Source organism: Crocodylus porosus, unplaced genomic scaffold, assembly GCF_001723895.1.
Source record: "Crocodylus porosus isolate Cpor-Errol unplaced genomic scaffold, CroPor_comp1, whole genome shotgun sequence".
Lineage (NCBI taxonomy): Eukaryota > Metazoa > Chordata > Crocodylia > Crocodylidae > Crocodylus > Crocodylus porosus.
This window is the reverse complement of record NW_017728947.1, coordinates 58,745,841-58,768,022: the sequence shown is the minus strand read 5'-3', so window position 1 is coordinate 58,768,022 and position 22,182 is coordinate 58,745,841. Positions and strand designations below refer to the sequence as shown.

The following is a 22,182-nucleotide window of genomic DNA, read 5'->3' as shown; positions in this document are numbered from 1 at the left end:
CCCTAGCCAACCTGAACAAGGGAAAAAACCCAGCCTATCCCTGAATTTAGCAATCAGCATGACTCTGAATGGAAGAACAAGAAGCTTTTGACAGAAGCATCTGGCAAATCATGGGGGTTTCCTTTCCATACACTTATCCAGTCGAATTTTAAATTTATTCAGGTTCTTTATTCCCACTAGTTGGCCTAAAAGACTCAATCTGCTTGGAAAACAAAACTTAATTTCTCTGAGAGTCAGAAAGCTTCTGCTTTTCAATGTAAAATTTATTTTTTAGCCAGTTTGGAGCCATTTGATCTTGTGTTGGTCATGTTTTTCACCCTAAAAACCTTTTTCTCCTTCCCTAATGCTTCATAACATAATTTGACTTTTACCGCATCCTATTTTCCTATTCTTTAATGACACTTGTGTATCCCCCTGTTTTCATATAGCACAACAAGGGATTAAAAAAAAAAGGAGAAACTGATCAGTTTTTACTATATCCCTCATTTGTACACACCATAAAATCACTCAACATAGTTCAAATAATGGACAGACTTTACGCAAGAGGGACCTACTAGTGAAAAAAAAAGAAAGTTAAAGGTCAGAATTCAGATATATTAATAGAATTCTGCAGTTAAATCAAGCCAGGAAATTTTTGGACTGGAAGTCTAACAAATATCTTCTTTACCAAATGAGAGACACAAGAAGTTATAATGTACAAATTTATACATTTCAAGGAGACTTATTGAAATACGGAGACTTAATTTAGAGGACTGTGTGAAGCGGCACGTATTTGCTTTGGATTCAGATTCAGCCAATTTGGAGGAGGTGATTTGATTCAGAGATTCGAATTGTTCCAATTTGATTTGGCTGAAGCAGATCTGAAAGATTTGGCAGACTAAACAGGCAGTTGACACAGCTGCCTCCAGCAGGTCAGTCTGTTGGAGTTGGGAGAGAGGGGATGGAAGAGGTATGGGGGAGGGAAGGATTGGGGCTGGGACAAGCTGCCCAACTGGGGTGAGGAGATACATTACTTGGTGAGAGGGGCAGGAGGATGTGGGATATGGGTGCGGTGCTTGGAGTGGGGGCTCTGCCCTGCTGCCCCTTGCCCAGACAGGGCGGGGGGGGCGGGGAATGCAGGCACAGCTTGCTCCGGGCAGAAGGGGGCAAGTGGCAGCAACGCACAGCCCCAACTCCCAGTGCTGGGAGAGGAGGCTCTGTGCTGCCACAGCTTGCCAGCCAGCATGGGCGCATGTGATGTGGGCACAGCAGCACTGGGAGCAGGGGCTATGTCCTGCTGCCACTTGCCCTCTTCCACCTGGAGCAAGCCGTGCCTGCACCTGTCCCTCTCCCCCACCTCTGCCGGGCATGCAGCAGCAAGGAATACCCCGCCTCCATGTACTCTCACACCTCCCCGCCCTAGCTGGGCAGCTTGTCCCAGCCTCAATCCCTCCCTCCCCCAACCCCAACTGACTTACCAGCTGGAGATAGCTGTGTCAGCTGCCTGTTCAGTCTATGGCCAAATCGCCGAATCTTTCCCAAATCTTTTTCTGAATCAATTCAGATGCTTCCAATTCAGAGCTTTTAACTGATCTCCCAATTCAATTCGGATTCAGAAATTTGGTCCTTGAATTGGGCTGAATCTCCTTCAAATCAAATTGGCTACTGAAGCTTCACACAGCCCTATTTAGTGTCCAAAAACAGAAACTCTTCTGTGTCGTTTCTTTTATCAGAGTGAGAATTTTTACTTTATTTTTGCTGAATTAATTGTAAAACTTGATTTTAAAAATTGAGCTGAGAGACATGGGCTAGGGACAGACATTACATACAAACTGGTTTAAGTGATCAGCAACTAATTTAAACCTGTAACAGAACAGACATTCAGTCCACACAAACCAGTTTGAAAATGACTGAAATCGGTTTGAGATAAACCCAGTTGAATATAGTATCAGACTTAACTGATTTGGGTCAAACCGATTTAGGCAATCTGTCCCAGACCCCCCCCAGCATCCCAGATGCCTCTGCTCCAGAGAGGTGGGCTGGCCCTGCCCCTCTACTCCCTAACTTGAGCTTCAGCAGAGACAGCAGGTCTGCCTGGCTTCCCCATGCCCACCCCCCTTTCCCTGCTCATGCAGGGATTCCCCCCTTCCCTCTCCCACAGCACAGACTGTAGCCAGCATGTGGTCTGCTGAGAGGTGTCTGTGTAAGGCAGACAGGACACAGGCAGACAGGACAGTGTCTGCTTATGCCTTTTTGGAGATAATCAACAGGTCAGCTGGTCCCTCCCTTCCTTCCTTTGTAAAAGCTGTTTAAGAAGACCTTGAACTAATAAGAGAGACTTTTATTTTGTTTTGATGGGCTGATAAATGCTCTGTTATTAACTCCCTGCTGGGATAATCAGGAGCAAGGGAGGTGGGGGGGGGAAATCCCTCCCTAATCAGAGCTTCCTGCCAGGGCCTGGCCATGCCCCGCCACTCAGCACTATGATAGGGAAGGGAGAACTGTTCTAGTGCCCCCTCTTCACCCCCAGCTTCCAGCCTGAGCCACTGCAGGCATGTACCTCCATTTCCTCAGTCCAGAGGGGATGTCTGTATGGTTACAAAAAGGTTCGGGCTAGTTAGGTTAGACTAACCTGCAAAAATTGAATCAATTAAGGCTTAGGCTTTTTCAAGGTCTGTCCTTAGCCAAGAAGCTTAACTTAAACTATAAGAAGAACTAAATGGATGGTACAAGAAACTGCAAGAAAACAGCTACCTGGGAAAAAGTTAGATGCATGGAGAAGTGTTTAAGATGAATTTCAGAACATAGATACATCAATGTTATGTTTTTTCACACTGCTAACACTAAAATTATTTGCTTCAGTGTTAAGACAGTAGAATATTTTTAATACAAAATATCTCTAGTGTAAGGGTAAAGAAATTCTACAGTAACTGCAAAAAAAGGACAGGGACATATAAAAAGCACCAGAAAAAAGCTACACCAACTAGAGAGCTACCCTTCCAGAGCTTGCAAACTACAGCCCATGAGCCAGGAGCTTCTGTGGCATTTTGGCAGCATTAGGGTAGGTGCCTGTATAGGAGGAAGAAACAGTGGCAGGAGTATTGTGGGGTGGGGAAGTGGCTGCAACAGCCTGCTGCACTCAGAGCTAATCTCCATTAAAGCAACGCTCCACTACAAAACACTGCCAACCCTATTTGAATTTGGTCCAGTATTTCCTGTTTTCATTCTTATTCTGGAAACACTATTCAATCTTGAAACATTGAGGAACTAATATGATGCCTTTTCATGTTAATCTTGTGAGAGAGAACATGTTGATATTGTATATCTTGACTTGCAAAAGGCCTTTGATCTAGTATCACACAACGTTCTCACTAGAAAATCGGAGGATTGTGGGCTTAACTCTGAGACAGTTAGCTGGGTGAGAAATTGGCTACAGGGTAGAACCCAGAGAGTCGTAGTGAACGGATCTGTGTCATCCTGCCAAGAAGTGGGCAGCGGTGTCCCACAGGGGTCGGTGCTCAGTCCAGTACTTTTCAATATCTTTATTAACAATTTGGATGTGGGGGTGAGAGCTCACTGGCCAAGTTCATAGACAACAGAAAGTTATGGGGGAGCATGGTCACACTTGAAGATCAGATACAGGTGAACCTAGACATGCTAGCAAGTTGGACAGATAGGAACCTGATGAAGTTCAACGTCGAGAAATGTAAAGTGCTCCACCTCGGGATGAGCAACCCCCAACACACCCATAGGCTTGATGATGCCAAATTGACTACCACCACGAATGAAAGGGACCTGGGGGCAATAACAGACCATGGTATGAATGAGCTGGCAGTGTGATGCTGTAGCCAGCAAGGCAAATAATACTCTGGCATGCATCAATTGATGCATCTCCAGCAAAACCAAGGAGTTGATTCTTCCACTCTACTCAGCACTGGTGAGACCACAGCTGGAGTACTGCATCCAGTTCTGGGCACCACACTTTAACAAGGATATGAACAAGCTTGAGAAAGTTCAAAGAAGAGCCACCCATATGATGAGTCTTAAAAGGCAAGCCACACGAGAAAAGGCTGAGGGATCTGGGACTCTTCAGCCTGAGGAAAAGAAGGCTGAGAGGGGACCTGGTAGCAGCTTACTGCTACACTAGGGGAGTACATCAAGGGCTTGGTGACCAACTGATCACCAGGGCATCTGAGGGGAAAACCAGGAGTAATGGCCACAAACTCCTGGAAGACAGATTCAGGCTCAACATTAGGAAAAACTTCTTCACAGTCAGGGTGTCCAGACTGTGGAATAAGCTTCCTCCAGAGGTGGTGCAATCACCTACCTTGGAAATCTTCAAGAGAAGATTAGACAGTCACTTCACTGGGGTCACCTGACCCCCAGTTATCTTTCCTGCTTGGTGCAGGGGGCTGGACCCGATGATCTTCCGAGGTCCCTTCCAGACTTACAATCTATGAATCTGTGTGTATGTGGATATGATTATGTTTTTGTTAAAAATCTGATGGGAGGTTTAAGATGTTTTGAACTGAATTCAAAATTCTTTTATCTACCCCTGATACATATGTGTTTTAGATCAGGACTACTCAACCTTTCTGCTTTGCAAGCCAGATGGATGGTGCTCAATCTTTCTGTATGCTAGATTTGGCCAGTGGGCCTGATCTGGCACATGGGGTGGGTGAGGTGGGGCCCAGCCCTGATCCAGCCACATGGGGGGGAGATGAGGCATGGCCATGGTGACTGTGCAAGGAGGGAAGGGGGCATGGCCAGTCCTGATCTGGTCCCATGGGACTTGGTCAAAATACTGCAAAGCTATATTTCTGCTAGTATTTTAAATACTTCTGGTATTCTTTCAACAAAATAACTTATAAATTATAACTCATGAATTATAATAAAACTTTATAGATGATACATATATCAGTATGGAATACAATCGCTTGCTACTTTCAATAAAATAAAAAGAACAAGTTACATTTAATTGTGAAAGCCAACTATAACAAATCACAGTCATTTAACTATAATGGATATAGGTAATTATCATGTATAATTACCATATACATGAATGCTACATTTGAGACTTGTACAGATTTGTAGAAAACTGGGGAAACCTAAACATTATTTCCTGTAAAACTGGGTCATAAAAATAATAGATTACTTTTGATATGTATACCAGCATATCTAATCTCCTTCATTTTATTCTGACTTTGCATACTGATATGATCCACTGAAGCCATCACAATATCAATTTGAACAGCAAATTGAGATTAGACAATATCCAGTCATTCCCCTGGCATAACCTCTTCCATTACAGGGCTCACTCTTTAGAGAAGGCATATTTCCTTTTTATCCAATGCTGTCCCATGTTACCAAGGCAATGGTTATATTCTGAACACAGCTTACTAAGGCAAATGAAAGTTTTTATGCAGTCCCCTGGTTATCCAAATCCGTTTCAAGGAAACAGCATTACTTGAAATAGTTTTATAATAATCAAGCCTGTCTTACCAAATTAAACTTAATTTTACACTCCACTGCTTCTGCCTGAAACTGTTGCTGATTCTAAGAATACTTGCCATTTTTCTTACTAAATGATCAGAAGATAACAAAAAATTAGCACACACTTTAGAGGCATTCCCTTTTATCTATAACAACTTTCCTTGAGCCATACAAACACTAATGATGGTTGCTTAGTTTTAGTTTCACTCCTGATTGAGTGAAATAGAAAGGAGTGGTAGTATGTTGTTTATGCTAGCTACATTTATTTTACAGTTGGCTTGGCTCCTGAAGAAGCTCGATAACGCAGTTGCAGTTGAGAACAGAAACTAAAAAAACTTTTAAAAAAATACTAGCATGAAGCCAGAGGGCATTTTTTTCTATCTTCTGTTTTCATGAGAAGATAGAAAGACCTTTCAGATCATCTATAGTGCAAAATTTCTCCCTGAAGTACACTTCTAAATTGCTGCTAGATTCAGTTTTAAATGACTTACTGGAAATCAACATTATTAGCTGCCAACAGTACTATATGGAATCTACAAACCTTGTAACACTGTATGTACCCAGACATAATTGCAAATCAAGGAAGGTTTATCAACTAGACCTTCTAAAATTAAACAGCATTTAGATAAATGGATATTTATCTAAATGGATAAATACCTTCAAAAAGGTACTCCATGAAGTTCGACAATTACAATTTACTGTCCATGAAGTTTAACAATTTACTATATCAGGACAAAAAGGTGGCTCTCCTCAACTGCCATTAATTATTTGGTATGCTTGTTATTTTTTAAACTAGGACCCCAAACACAACATAAGCAGGTCCATTAACAGGCAGCATGTTCTGAAAACCTCAAGATGGCCCGGATTTTTAAAACACCTCCCCCATGTCATAACTACTTTTGAATTAAAGAAAAAAACCCCCAAATCATCTTGTATCAAACCACAAGGCTCTAAGTGTATTGTTTGAAATACGGAAAATGCACAGTCTAAAAGCTATAGGCAGGAATGCTAAGTTAATTACACATACATATGGATACATGCTTATAAAAACAATAATCTAGCCACAATTCCTGCCACTAGTTTTTAGGCCTGTTATAGATAAAGATATTTGAGTTTGCAAGGAACTAAGGATGAACTGATTAGGAATGTAGGTCAAAATGTCAAGATCTATTGATTACACACTCAAGTACTGACATTTAAATATTAATTCCAAGTAGTTGTACTGCAAAAAGGTTTATATAATCCTAAAGGAAAAACGTCTGTCAGTAAAGCAGAGTACAGCCTTATTTTTCCCTTATCTGACGTATAAAATTGGTCCCCTAAGCCAAAGCATAAAATTTATAAACTAACATGGCTAGTAGATTATTCCATTAATCAACAAGAAATTATAATTTACCCCCAATATCAAGACATATAGAAAAGGTTAAGTTACTGCTTCAGCTTAACCTTACTGTTTACTGAAGAAGAGGCATGATTCAGTGTTCTGAAGACTAGTCTGACAATCAGGAAATCTCAAGTTGTAATTAGATAATAAAAATCCGGTCATTAAAGAATTTATATAATTTCTTTTTGCTTCAGGGTTTTCAATTGTGACATGGGAATACTACTACTTACCTGCATCATGTATGTATGAAAGATTAACTTATGTTTTCAAAATGCCTTGAGTATGGAAACATTATACTTGCTAATCATTACCACCACTATTTTATACTCTGTCATGGGGGGGGATGGAGAGGGAAAGTTTTAATATTTTTTAAAGTATATGTATTTGAGGGAATAAATACAATCTTGTCATTGTTTTTTCTGCCTCCAATTTACTATGAAACAGACAGCCTTACCAATAAAATGAGCATAAAAGGTATTAATGGTTCATGTTTTTAAACACTCTTTTAACATGTAACTGTATAAAATTAATGTAATTTATGTGCAAGTGCTTAGGTGCCATAATGAGTATACTATAAATCCCTAAAATACCATTATTATAGAATAATGCAATAACACTAATTTACTAACAATATAAGATATTATTTCACCTAATTAATTAACTTAACTTTGCAGATGGAATAGGTGAACAGGACAGTCTAGGGTCAATCAGTTTTTCCATTTTCAACTATTAAAATGGATCACTGGATATGAATGTATGTTTGTAAAATGGATGCATCTGAGAAAGTGAATTTCCTGGAAATTGCTGGAAACAGGATACTTAAATCCTTATGCAGATTAGAGCTTCCTAAACCTAAGTTTCTCCACATCTGGGTCTTGAAGCCACTAACAGTGGGCAACTAGCATTCAACCATTCAACAGTGGGCACCTACCATTCAACTTTCCACCAGCAACTAATAAAAGACAACTGATAAAGGCAGGTAGAGGGGTAAAGTAAAACAACATTCCTTGTATGTTTTACATACCATGGTGATACCAGTGCAACTGACTAAGGCCCCCTCAACATTGCACTTAAGGAGCTATGATTAAACAATTTTATAGCTCGGAGAATAGTGCTATTTTTCTTTAGCCACTCTGGGAACAGTATACAGAAAGAAGGAAATGATAAACAGAAGCATCTATTTGTCTAACAAGATGGGCATGTTCTAGGCTGAATATACATGTGTATTATTTCTTAAAAGGGAAAACAAATGCATTTTACGTTATTGTCAAGTGAGTAAGGAAGCATATCTGATTAGCATTTAACATAGCGGTGTACTTTTGTCAACAATGAAAGTGTGAGAAGAGTGGCAGTTTTATTAATGAACAGCTAGAAAAAAGGTATTATTTCCCCAAGTTAGAAAAATGTCACTACAAATATATTTGCCATGAGATTTTTTCCTCAAAAAATGATAAGGAACCACACACAGTTATAACGCTATCTGAGCTGAGAACCAGCAAGAACAAAGCTACCTTTCAGTAGGGACCTGTCCAAGACCTGAACACAATTTTAATAATTGTAATAGATTCTTCTGACTGTACTTTTATCACCAATCCCAATAAACCAAACCTCTCTACTGAAGTAAATAAACAGCAGAAGTCAACATGGTTAACATGGGGAAAAAATCTCTACAAGTTTCAGAGATGTGATATATTGCTGTAAGCCACCTGACTTAATAGATGAACAAAGATATAAAAAAACATGCATTTTAAATGCATATCTTTTCATTAACAACAGCTCAAAGCACGAGGGCAGAAAAAGTAGTTAACATCTTCTACCCTATGCATGGTAAATTAATGGTTGCCAGGCAACCAACAGGCAATATGTTGGAAGGAAAAATAGACAAGTATGTTTACAGTTCTAGCAATTTCACTTTTACATATAAGCTGTGGATAGTGGCTGCAGGGAAGGAGGGTTCAGAAAACATTCACATGGACTGCCTTTTACTGTAGTTTGTACAACTGATCAATCAAAGGAAAATCAGAATGGTTTTTCTTTGATGGGAAACCTGTAACTATATATTTATCCTGACAAGCATCTTAAATGACTAAAATGAGATGCTATTTGAATACAGAAACTTAATATTTTCAACATGCAAGCGTCTGATCTGCTGTTATTCCAGGCTGTATGTGCAGTAAATATGAATTATTCATTTTTTCCATAAGAGAAAATGCAAAGACTGGTTAAATTTTTTTTATATTAATTCAATAGAACTATTTATTCAAGTAGTTATTCATGTGCATGGGGGTGTTTGAAGGATTCAACTCCTAGAATGTACCTTTTTTGAGGGTAGAACGTCATGATTTATATTCTAAAAATGTATATGTCTATAACTGTATCTAGAGCCATCTGTAATGGTACAATAAAAGAGGATTAATATACTGGAATCATCACATTAAACTAAAAATTATTTAATTTTAATAAAAATCTTAGTCCCTGGACTTGATTTCTATGTTTTTATAGTACATATTACAAGCGACATGGAAGCCTTTTGTTAATGTTCACACCAACTTGTTCAAACAGATGTGACAGGAGCAATGGTATATACCATCCAGAAGCTCTCTATTTAATCCTAAATACTATGCTTTCCAAATCCTCTGAAGTCTATCATTTTTAAAGGACATAAATGCCTAGAAAGAGCTGTCTTTATTCCTAATAAAGATTCTTAACTACTTTGTAATTGAAATGAAAAAACTATAGTAATTATACAGTCATCTAAAAGCCTGGTATATAACTTAATTTTATTCGATCCCTAACATACTTGTATTCGTTTTTATAATCATGTGTACAATTTAAATCATGCTCACTACATTACAGGTCATTAACACAAGAAAGATTTAATAAAAAGAAGACTATGCAGCAAAATAATGTGCTCTTGAAATAAATCTTAAAATGACAAATAATAAAGAGAAACAGCATATTAAAAAATAAAAATGATAATCTACAGCATGACCATGACACCATTTATTCTAGATAGTAATAATGTAGTATAATGTTACATAACACTATCAGTAAAGTCAAGAAAGAATAGAAAATTTATGACGCATCAAACACTATGTGCAAATAAATAAGACAGAATTTGTACTCAAGCTTGCCATAGCAATTGAATTTATTCATCCCTCTAATTTTCTTAAAAGTATAAACAAGAAAAGTTGTTTTTGTTCATATTTACCCAAGAAGTTTCTATAGAAATTTTAATCTAATAATGAAACTGCTTACCAATATGGAATATCATATCGGTTTAAAAAAAAGAAAACAACTTTAATGTCGAGGCAGCATGCATTTGCAAAGACAGGAAAAAGTGAAAGAGCTAAATTAGCAGCTTGTAGTTGAGTTGCAAAGAATGACTATGGTATTAAAAGTTTCACAGTTAGCCTACAGGAATTCTGCTCTATACCTATTAATAACTAAAAGTTTGTAATTACCTATGTATTTTATACTTTATAATTGTATAACTGTAAACATTATAAAACTGTTCATATTTAAGGAAAATAAATTATAAATGTCCATTTTCTGGAAGAAGAATCATTAGAAGAGTTAGTATTGACTCCACAAATTATGGAGGCATTCAAATGAGATTAGAATTTGTTTTGATAATGAATACATCCAATAATGCATTAATACATATTAAATATAATAATCGAATTCACATTAAACATAAAAGTGTAGTAAATATAATCATTACTAATATTAGTAGGGGCAATATTTTGAAATGGTCCCATTAAATGACAGTTATATATTGCCTTGTTTCCAGTCATTCTTTTTATTTGGATGCCTATAACTTTTTAAAAAATCAGACTCCACAAAATCCAGTCTTCACACATACATGTGGACAGAAATTCAGATACAGTAAAATCTGGTAAGAATGTGTTACTCCAAGGGGATTGGTAATGACTAATAAACCATCAGTGACCAATTAATAGTAATTAGCCAATTTCAACTTTGTGAGCTGTATTTTGAATGCTATATTAAGACACAGTCGAGAATGATTTTGATATTTATAAAAAAGAAAAAATATACAAAAAGAAATGCCAACTGTATACACACTGGTTTATTACAAAAGAATGGTATGATTATACGGATACATGTTTAATGCTCAGTTCCCTACCACAAAAAATCAGAGTATTACCTGGAAAAAATAACAAAGTCAAAGGTTTTTGTTGCGCGTGCTTACATTCACTCACTGCTGTCCTTTAGGTGGGACCCACCTTCCAGCTGATGTTACAGCGTCCTCTTGCACCAAGGGTATTGTTTCAAGGGACAGAACCCAACAGGATAGGAGAAGGCAGGCAGTGATAGTGGGTGATTCAATTAGTAGACACATAGATCACTAGGTTTCTGAATTCTAAGAGGACTGCACGGTGACTTCCCTACCAGGTGCAAAGGTAGCAAATGTCACAAGATGTATAGATAGGCTGCTAAGGAAAGCTGGGAAGGAACTGATGGTCATGGTCCGTGTGGATACCAATGGCATGGGTAAAGGTAGCAGAGAGGTCCTGGAAGTTAAATTTAGGCCGCTAAGTAGGAGGTTGAAGTCCAGGACCACTATGGTAGCCCGTGCTGCATGCAGGTCCAGGCAGATAGGCAGAGCTCCAGAGTCTCAATGTGTGGCTGAGATTTCATAAATTGTAAAGCTGGAAGGGACCTCACAAGATGATCTGGTCCAGCCCCCACCCCCGCACGAGGCAGGAAAGACAACTGGGGTTATGTAACCCCAGCTAGGTGATCATCCAGTCTCCTCTTGAAGATGTTCAGGGTCGGTGATTGCACCACCTCTGGTGGTGTGAGATAAGGGTGTAGGGAGAAGGAGTTTAAGTTTATTAGGAACTAAGGGATCTTTTGCAATAGGAAGAGCCTGTACACAAGGGGTGGCCTCCACCAGAGACAAAACCATGCCAAACTGCATGTAACATTAAAAAAAAGTGGTAGAGCAGCTCTTAAACTAAAAATGGGTGGAAAACTGACAGGTGCAGAACAGCACACAGTTCCGACTGACACACCATATAGGAGTGAAATCATAAAAAAAGGGGATTAGAAACAGGGTGAAGACAAGCACAAGCAAATACCTTTAATGAGTAAAAGGTCACAGAGAAGTAACCAACCAGACAAGAATAAAAAGCACACATGCTTTTATACTAATGCTAGAAGTTTAAGATCAAAGGTGGGAGAACTTGAATGCTTAGCAGTAAATCATGATATTGACGAGATAGGTATCTTTGAAAGATGGTGGAATGTGAAAATCAGCGGGGAAAGCTGTAATACCAGGATAAAAAAATATAGAGGAATGACAAAGTATGTTGTACTGGTGGGGGAGTGGCACTGCATTAAAGACTGTGTCAAATCAAATAGGTTAATCTTTTCAATTGATAACAGAGGTACCATAGAATCTCTGTGAATAGAAATACCAGGTTTCAATAGAAGAAAAAGTATGGCTGGGAATATACTATTGAACCCCAGTCCAGGATGGTAGCAGTGACCTAGAAACGCTAAGGGAATTGAGAGGCAAAAACAATGAAATGGAAATGGGGACTTCAGCTATCTACAAAAAAATTGGGTCAATCTAACATCAGGCCAGAACCAAATTCTTGGTGTTACAAAGACTGTTTCCTGGAGCAGTTAGTCCTGAAACTTACAATAGGAAATGCCATTCTTGACCTAGTTCTAAGTAGTGCACAGGATTTGATGCAATAGGTAAGTGTTACTGACCTGCTCAGCAACAGCAACCACAATGCAATTGGGTTGGCATCCCTATAGGAGGGGAGATAAGAAAATCTTCCACAGTAGCCTTTAACTTTAAAAAGGGAGTGTACACCAAAATAAGGAAGCTAGTTAGAAGTTAAAAGGGGCCCCCTAAGGAGGTAAGGAACTTGCAAGCAACACAGGCACTGCTTAAGAATATCATATTGGAGGTACAAAGCAAATGCATACTGCAAATCAAAAAAAAAAAAAAAAAATGGAAAGCAGACCAAAAGAAAGCCAATATAGTTTAATAGCAGAGTTACAGAGACAATAATCAGGAAAAGACTTCTTTCAAAAAACTGGAAATCAAATCCCAATGTGGAAAATAAAAAAAGAGGGTAAACACTAGCAAATCAAAAGTAAAACTGTAATAAGACAAGCTAAGGGAGAATTTGAGAAGAAAGTTGCTAGAAACATAGAAGGTAACAATGAAAATTTTCTTCAAGTACGTTGGTAGCCAAAGATGTCCCATCTGGGCCTCTGAATGACCAGGGGGCAAAAGAGGTGCTAAAGGATGATAGGCCATTGTCAAGAAACTAACTGCATTCAGTTTTTCTAAATGCATTTAACAGTATGGATGGGGCATCTGTCTTCACTGTGGAAGATATTATGGAAATCCTGTCACCAGATCCACTCTTCTCTAGGGACAAATCAGTGGAACGTGTCAAAGGGAAATCATGCCTCACCAACATACTAGATTTCCTTCCATGGGTGACTGATGTCATCTTAGATGCGGGGGCACGTGACCCCCCCCCCCCCCGTGACCAGTCCCGCCAACCAGGGGCAGACAGGAAGGGGAGTCTCCCTGTAGCTGATCCCACCAACCGAGAGTGGCAGCCAGCTGCAGCAGTTGGCCAGTGCTTGCAGGGGGGGCACTGGTGCTGCTGCCTGCCCCCTTGCCCATAGCCTATGCAGCGAGCGCAGCTGGACAAGGGGTGCACTGGTGCTCTCAGGGGGTGCTTATGCACCCCTGTGCACCCCCTACACATTGCCACTGGTTCCTTGAGTGTTAATAAGCAGGTGGATCAGGATGATCTAGTTGACAACAGTATATCCCCCCCAACAGAGGCTCTTAACTAAATTAGGTAGTCATAGGACTACAGGGAACACGTGGATTAGAAATTAGCTGAAAGACAGAAAGCAAAGAGTAAGTATAAACAGTCAGTTTTTAGGAAGGAAAGCGGTAAACAGCAGGGTCCCGCAGGGATCTGTGTTGGGACCAGTGCTACTTAACAGATTAATAAATTATATGGAAAAGGGCGTGAGTAATGAGGTGGCTAAATTTGCCAAAGTTATTCGAAGTGGTAAAAACTGGATGGATTGTGAGGGACTACAGAAGGATCTGACATAACTGAGCCAATGAGCAACTAAAGGCAGCTGCAATTCAATATAGATAAGTGTAACAACATGTGCCTAGGCAAAAATAACTCAAACTATACCTGCACCATGATGGACTATGCATTAACTGTTACCACACATGAAAGAGAACAGGGAGTCATTGTGGACAGTTCATTAAAAACACTGGCTCAGTAGCCATCATAAAGGTAAACAAAATGTTAGGGATTATTAAGAAGGGAACTGTAAACAAAACAGAAAATATCTTTATGCCCCTTTATCAGGGTGGATAAAAATCAACCATTTTTTTTAAACAAAGAATCTTTTATTTAAATGAGATTTTTAAAAAAAACTCAAATTTTTTAATTGAAGATGTTTTAAAACAAAGATATCATCATGGAATAGGAATTATAACTTCTAATCATATACTATTTAAGACAGTATATTAATGAATTCTTTTTACAAAAGTTTTAAATGGGCCACAATAGGCCATAGGCTATATTAGGGGCCCAATTTTATAGGGTTCCCAGAGGCTCCTGTATAGTTTAGTAAAGATTAGAGAAAACCACTCTACCCAATGGGACTCAATACTCAGTCTAGAAGATCCCACTAACCATCTATGATGCTTAGTTTCAGTTCTCAAACTGTGGATTTGTCTCTCCTAATTCCCTACCCATCAGCCCTATTGTCTCTGCAAGTTTGTGTACACAGAGTCAAGCCCTTACCCCTCTCTAAAAGTGCAACGTTTCAAGAAGTTAAATGAATAGAGGATTGTTAGGGGTGGAGTAGATTTGGGCAAGGAGGAAGAGTCTAGAGATAAATGCAAGGAAAGAGGGGCAATAGAAACAAGAGAGAAATACTTTAACATTTTGAGCAGAGTTGTTGAAATTATAAAATACTTCTGTAACAACCACTTCACAGCAGCTGCTTGAAAAAAGCAGGAGAAACCAAACTAATTCTCCCACAAGACAAGTGATGGAACAGTAGTGCATGGTTTTGAACGATATATTGAGAACTGGCCTAATCCAAAGACGATTTGTGAACAAAATCATAACAAAATAGATGGAATTGCCATAGCCAAAATTCTCAGCATTGAGCTAAAGAGAAATGTAGATAGTATGCTGGCTATCCTGAAGCCTATTACCGTAGCCTTGAACCAAAGCTATATAAGACAACAAGAATGAATTTTTTTGTAGGGAAAAAAAAAAGATTAAATTGAGGCTTCCTGACCCATAATTTAAATCAAATCCACCCTGCTCTTTATAAATCCGTGGTGCCCCACACCTTGGATACTGTGCTCAGTTCTGGTCCCCATAGCTCAGAAAGGGTATAGAAGAACTAGAGAACATCCAGAGAAGGGCAATAAGGATGACTGGTAGAATGGAGGGGAGGGACTTCCGTATGAGGAGAGATTAAAGAGACTAGGCCTGTTCAGTTTGGAAGAGACACTTCATGAGGGACATGATAAGGGTCTACACAATACTAAATGGTGAAGAATCATAGAAAGAAAGTAAATAGAGATTTATTATTTATTCTCTCTCACAATACAAGAACTAGGGGTTACAAAATGAAACTAGTAACTAGTAAGTTTGAAACTAACAAAAAGAAGTAATTTTTTTTACAGAGCATGTAATTAAAATCTGGAACTCATAGCCACCAGATGTTGTGGAAGGTGACAATTTTGCTAGATTCAAAAAGGGATTGGATAAATTCTTGGGAGGAAAGGAGCACCAATAGCTACTGAACATGTGAGTCAGGGATACAGCCTCTGAATTCGAACCTCCTAGACTTAAATACTAGAGACTGCAAGTGTGAGAGGAACAGTGGAAAAAACCCCCCTGGTCATATCCAGTTTGCTTTCCCTTTCAGCATCTACTCTCTGCCACCGAGACAATATTTGGCAAGATGGACCTATGGTCTGACCCAGTAAATAGCACTTCTTATCTTCTTATATTCTTATCACTAAAACAGCAGTAAGGATGCATACAAAGTCCTGCATCTAAATCAGAATAATTGCATGGGGATTGACTGGCTAGGCTGCAGTACTGCAGAGAAGAACCTGGGAATTACAGTAGACTGTAACAGCGGGGCTACCAGGGCCAATCTCCACGAGGCCCACCCACCTGTTCTTGGGCTAACCACCTGCCTTCTCGCCCACCATGCCTTGGTCTTAATTGATTAATTAATAGATGTAATTAGGCAGGACGCTGCCCATTTTCTGCCCCACTGCTAGGGGACGCTATCTGCGGCTCCATTCATCCCCTACACCGCAGCCCAAGCCTCACTGATGACATCATGATGTTCTCATACGTGCCACTCCCCCATGATGGAGCCCAGAATCCTACTTTAGGACCCCACCCGGGTTCCTCTCTTCAGGCGGACTCTGCCGTCATACCAGGCCAAATATCGCCCTGCCATCAGTTCCCCTTTGGGTGTGATTCCCTCACTGGGACCTTCAGCTCACACTAGCCCCGGCCCACCTCTAGGCCAGTAGGGACCCCAGGCCCCTGGCTCTTGGGCGTCCCTCTTGGTGGGCCTCCTTGCCCTTTGGACCCTCCTGGTCCTGGCCCCCGCCTTGGCCAGTCACGGGAAGCTCTAGCAGGCCCTGATGTATGACCCATACTCTTATCCCAGGGACCCCCTTGCTGGGTCCCCCTTTAAAAACATGGGGAGCCAGGGTACCTCATACCAGGACTGGTGCCTCAGGGTCTCACAACAGACTCTCACTCCTCTCCCCCCCGGCAGCAGGTCGTGGTGCTATGACTGGTGTTATCTTTGACCCACACTATGCCTCCCAGCAGTAGAGGACTTAATGGGGTCAGGGCTCAGCTCTCGCTCTCTCTGGCTGAGCCCCCCTCTCCCTTCACAAGGCTCCACATCACCCTCTCTCTGGGGCTTCTGATCACTGCCCCCTCTCGCTGTGATTCCACAGCACTGGCCCCTTTTCAACTGGGGCTCAGATATTATATTTGACCCAAACTCTACCTCCCAGCATTGGAGGACTTACTGGGGTAAGGACTCAGCTCTCTCTCTCTCTGGCTGAGCCCCTTCTCCCTTCACAGGGCTCCACATGCTGCCCCCCTCACACTGGGGGCTTCAAACTGCTCGTAACACCCCCTTTACTCAGGGTCTCAGGGCTTCCCTCTACAGGTGGGCTCAGGTGGCTGTAGCCATGCCTGGCCCCAACTCTCCTCCTCGGGGTCTTGAACCCCCGCAGGGCTCAAGCAGCCTTGACCACACCTGGCCTCCAACTCTCCTCTTCGGGACTTGCACCCCCACAACTACCTCCGGTGTACTGCGACTCACCCTAAGTTGAGGGCTAGGGGTTAAGGCACCCCAACCCGCCTTTCACCAGGGTGATCAGGGCCACCAGCAGGGACCTGGAGAAAGTCTGCTGACCAGGGCCCCCCCCGGAGTCACCAGGAACAATGGCCACAAGCTGAGGGAGGATAGGTTTAGGTTAGATATTAGAAAGAACTACTTCATGGTAAGGGTGGCCAGAGCCTGGAATAGGCTCCCCAGAGAGCTGGTGCTCTCACCTTCCCTGGAGATCTTCAAGAGAAGACTGGATAGGCACCTGGCCTTGTGACCCCTGCCACCCCAGTGCTCCTTCCTGCCCATGGCAGGGGGTCGGACTAGATGATCTGTCTAGGTCCCTTCCGACTCACTGATTCTATGATCACTGGCCTGGCATTTCCTGGGGGCTCCCGCACCACTGGGAGCCCCACCAGGCCACCCACTCCTAGCAGAGTGTAGTTTCCGGTCGTACCCAGGACCAGGAGCCTCCTACCATCCCCTACAGCTCCTCCCTTACCTCCAGATGAAACTCGGCAGCCCTCAGGCCAGGCGATGTTGTTGCCTCTCCTTCAGTAGCCCAACTGCCTCGTTTATATAAGCAGCCCTGAGCCCAAAACGGCTGTCCTCATCAGGCACCTGGAGACTGCCAGCTCCAGGGCCTTAAAAATAGCAGGCACACCTAGTGCCCTGCCACATAGACCATAAGATAAATATAACCCAACAGCGTGCTCTTGCTGCAAAAACACCGCTCAACAGTGTTGCTTGCATAGTCACCAACTTTGGTTTTTGCTGGTGGGTGTTTGCAAACGTAAAAAAACACCCCAAAACAGTGGTTTACTTTAAATTTGACATGCTGAGTCCCACACAAGCTGGTGGGGAGTGCACATGTACACGTACCTCTAGGCAGACAGTGGCGGAGCCATGAGGGGCCTGATCCTTGTTGTGGCAGTGCAGCTGTGGTCCCTTCTCTGCCATCTGCCCTGAGTTGCAAATGCCAAGCAAAAAGCCTTTGCGTGCCAGGGGTTGCTGACCCTTGCTATAATGGATTCACTTGAGTCTTCTTAAATTCCTTCTAATATCATGTAAATAGAAAAACAGGCAAAAAACAAGATACAATCATTTTTTTTCTCTTCCTTTTTTGAAATATTTAGAACCGTGCCACTTGTTTCAGAAAGACGCATTCTAAATAACAAAGGGAATATGGACAATTTTACAATGTTAGTTTTAGTAATAAGCAGCTATGCTCCTGCCATCTGTTTTGGTTGGTTAGAACTGAGCTTTGGTACTGTTGACCCAAAGAATAAACCTGCAGATGGGAGGGGAAACCATACTATGCATGGCTGAAAAACACAAGTTCTCTTATCACCATGAACTTCTACAACTTTTTTAAATGAAAGTTTCCAAGAGGTTAGACGGTAAGATATCTCAAGAATCCTATCAATAATGAACAAATTGAAAGATACATCAATGGAACTATCCGAGAATCCTTCATATCATCTTTTTTTCCCATCCTGATAAAGTATATTGGATTAGATACAGAGTCTAGATTTACAGCAATCTAGTCTTCCAATTCTCTGATTTAATAATCTTTCTGAAATAATGTTTCTATGACTCAATAGCCAATTCTAGCTCTGTACTGAAAATTCTAAGCAGGGAGTTTATTATCCTAGTTAATAAAGGATCAAGAACAAGTTAAAAGCAAAAACACTGTGGAAATTTGTCTAGAAAAATGCCATACCAAATTCATCAATGTAAATGCCTGTGCAAAATGCACACTGTGAGATCCCTAATGGCCTTGAGTCATGTAAAACAGCCCAAATAATTTGTCAAATATCCAAAGTTTTATAAAAGTTAGTATTCTGCCAAGTATTAAATTTAGCCTCTAATGAAGTGATTCTCAACCTTTTCAGACTCCAGACATCCCTCATGAAGTTGCAGGCACCCCTCAAAAAATATCAGCTCTTAGCTTTCATTCCTTTTTTTACTACAGAAAAATAAAAGATCTTTCAGATGCAAAGAGCTTGGAAAGACCGCAACAGGTAAAAATATTTTCGACACAATGGATTTCTATTTGAAATCTGCAGATTTATTTTATGGACCATATGTAGATGTTTGCGCTCCTAACAGCTGCAACATTGCACAGCATCCTGCAGCCCCCTGAAAACATCTTATGGCAACGTTGGGTGTTGCAGCAACATCGTTGAGAATCTCTACTGTAGTACACGTGGTTATAACTGAAACTGAAATGAAACGCAGCTGGTCACTTATGCACCAGATGAACCAGGACTATAGACTCTTTGGAGAGCATGCTTAATTCTTTACTTTTACTCCTACATACCCACCACACCTAAAATGAAGCCATGCTTCTCAACATTTTATCTATGTTTTAGAAAGCATACTCCTTATAATGTGAAGACTGATATAGCATGTGATGGCTAAAGAATGACATTTAGGAATTTGCTTTTAGAAACTGGTTTGCATTAGAGCAATGGTCCAGGGGAATGGCAAGGGTTAATTGGTTTGTAAAGTCTGTCTGTGGCAAAGATTCACGTTCTCAGCCAAGAGTCTGCAATTAGCAGACACATAGGCACAAACAGCCCGGGAAACAGAAAACATGCAGTAGCACAGTACTCCCTTGAAACTCATAACAAGATCAGAACATGCAGAATTAGCATCAGGTCACAGTGACCAGCTGAAACTGAGATCCTGGTTTTGGTGGGATGACCAAATTAGGAGACTGGGAATGACCAAATTAAGATGTATGGATGTTATGTGTTTTAAGAAACAAAAGATTATGCTGACAGGACAGAATGTAAACAGCATGACAACCACAGAGAAACCAATCAACAGTATCTAGAGATGAAGAATCATCAGGAGAAAGGGAATATAAAAAGTGGGATCATGAGGCCACTGGGGGCAGAGGGTGCACCACTGGCTCATCTTCCCCATCCTGTTGTGGGGGAGAGGGGAGAGTGAGCATCGACCCCCAAGCTCCAAGTTTCTTGATGTTCTTCAAGCAAGAACCATGAGGTAGCACTCGCACACCAGCTGGACATACCGTCTCCTTGCAAAACCCTAGGACTAGTAAATGAATAGAAGTATGTAGTCATTCTGCTTGCTTTGCTTGCATTAATCTTATTTTCTATCACTGTGTATCAATAAAATTCACCTATTATTGAATGGAACGGGTCATGGTCAGTCTCATTTCGAAAGGTTATGGCTGTCCAGAACAAGGTATCAGGACTGGTTCATAAATGCAGTGCCAACATTCTGGATACTAGTGTTTTTCTATTGCAGGCTTTGATGGTACAAAGGTGACATAACCTAACACGTGGCCTACAAATACATATATAGTTAGCAATAGCACCGAGGCATAGCCTAAAGATTTTTTTAACAGACTCATAGATTTCATAGACATTAGGGCTGGAAGGGACCTCGAGAGATCATCGAGTCCAGCCCCCTGCCCAAAGGGCAGGAAGTCAGCTGGGGTCATAGGATCCCTTTGAAATCAAATTCAATGTTGAAGATTTAGTGTATTCCAAGCATACTTCTTGTGAGTAAAAGACTTCTTCAGAAACAAAAACAAAAAACCCCCAAAAGCTCCTTGGAGGTCCCCTAACCCATATCCATATTTAGCTTTACTATGGAGAAGTATGTTTCCTCTTTACTGATTACCCCAAAGCACATGCCAATTATTGGTTCAATACTGATTAAACAGAAGTTCTCCCTTCCCTAGACAAGGTTAGATTTCTTGGAAAAAACAATTCCACATTGTAAGATCATAAGAAAGTAAGTCCCCTTGCTCAAAGCAGGGTATTTCCCTTATTCCAGGAAAAATTTGAAAGAGAAAACTTCAAGCTGCTGAGTTTATGCAATAGCATTAAGGGCTCCTTACCATTTTTGAGTATACATCCCATGGTGTCTCTCTGAAGCGTGTGTGGTAATATCAATAAATACTGGACTCCTATCAGCTTGGTATTTATCGATGACTACATATTTGAAACAAAGAAACTAAATCAACATTCCTAACATGCTTTTCCATTATTTTCATTTCAATAATATAGTCATACTACAGAATGACTATCATGCTTTTAGTTTTAGTAGCGAATCTCCCAATCAGAAACTTCTGCGGATCATAAAAGAATACATATTTGCTACTGAATCTTCCTTATTTTGGACTGGCTTGAAAACAGACAGTTTGCCACAGTATTTAGATAGATAACAATGTTTAGGCTCCAGGAGATTATTGTTGTCTCTAATTAGTGGGGTGGGGAGGGAAAGAACGGTCTCTATTTCCCTGAACAGAAGAGAATCTACTGGACACTATCTTTTTCTTTGGATTGGAGAACAGGGAAGCTAAGGATGAGAAGGAATATGATATTATGGGTGTATATGTCATACACAAACATACACATTTATAAAATAGTAGTCAAGTGTCTCTTGACTATCTAACTTAATTCACCAGATATTTAAAGTATTTAACTAAACATTTAGAATGAATTTAAGTTTTTTTAGTTGTATATGAAACGTACCAATCAAAAGTATGTAATAAATTACATTTAATGAAAACATACTGGTAAATAATGGACAGACACAGGGATGGATTTTGCATGTCAGGCAACAACTTGGGGAAAAGCAGTATACACCCTCTCTAATAATAGGCATTTAATAAGATTCATTGGAAGGCTAAGAAGTCTCAAAACATAAATCCAGTAATTTAAGATTGACCCTCTTCAGACTAACCCCTAGAACACAGTCTACCTCTCACCTTCCTCCATGTGGGGAAATAAGGGTGCCAAGGCATATATCAGTGTGCAAAAACATAGATTCATAGATGCTAGGGTCGGAAGGGACCTTAATAGATCATCGAGTCCGACCCCCTGCATAAGCAGGAAAGAGTGCTGGGCCTACATTAC

At 40.6% G+C, this 22,182-nt stretch overlaps 1 protein-coding gene and 1 long non-coding RNA gene across 2 annotated transcripts in view; both read right to left on the bottom strand.

Annotated features, from left to right (window-relative positions):
• AVEN (apoptosis and caspase activation inhibitor) overlaps positions 1–22,182 on the bottom strand; it is a 192,196-nt gene that overhangs the window by 79,651 nt on the left and 90,363 nt on the right. The window lies entirely within an intron of this gene.
• Positions 2,274–14,826, bottom strand: LOC109321256. Its single transcript, XR_002104012.1, has 3 exons — positions 14,714–14,826; positions 3,957–3,960; positions 2,274–2,284 (listed from the first exon to the last, which is right to left on the bottom strand). It is a non-coding gene; the product is annotated as an uncharacterized LOC109321256 (long non-coding RNA).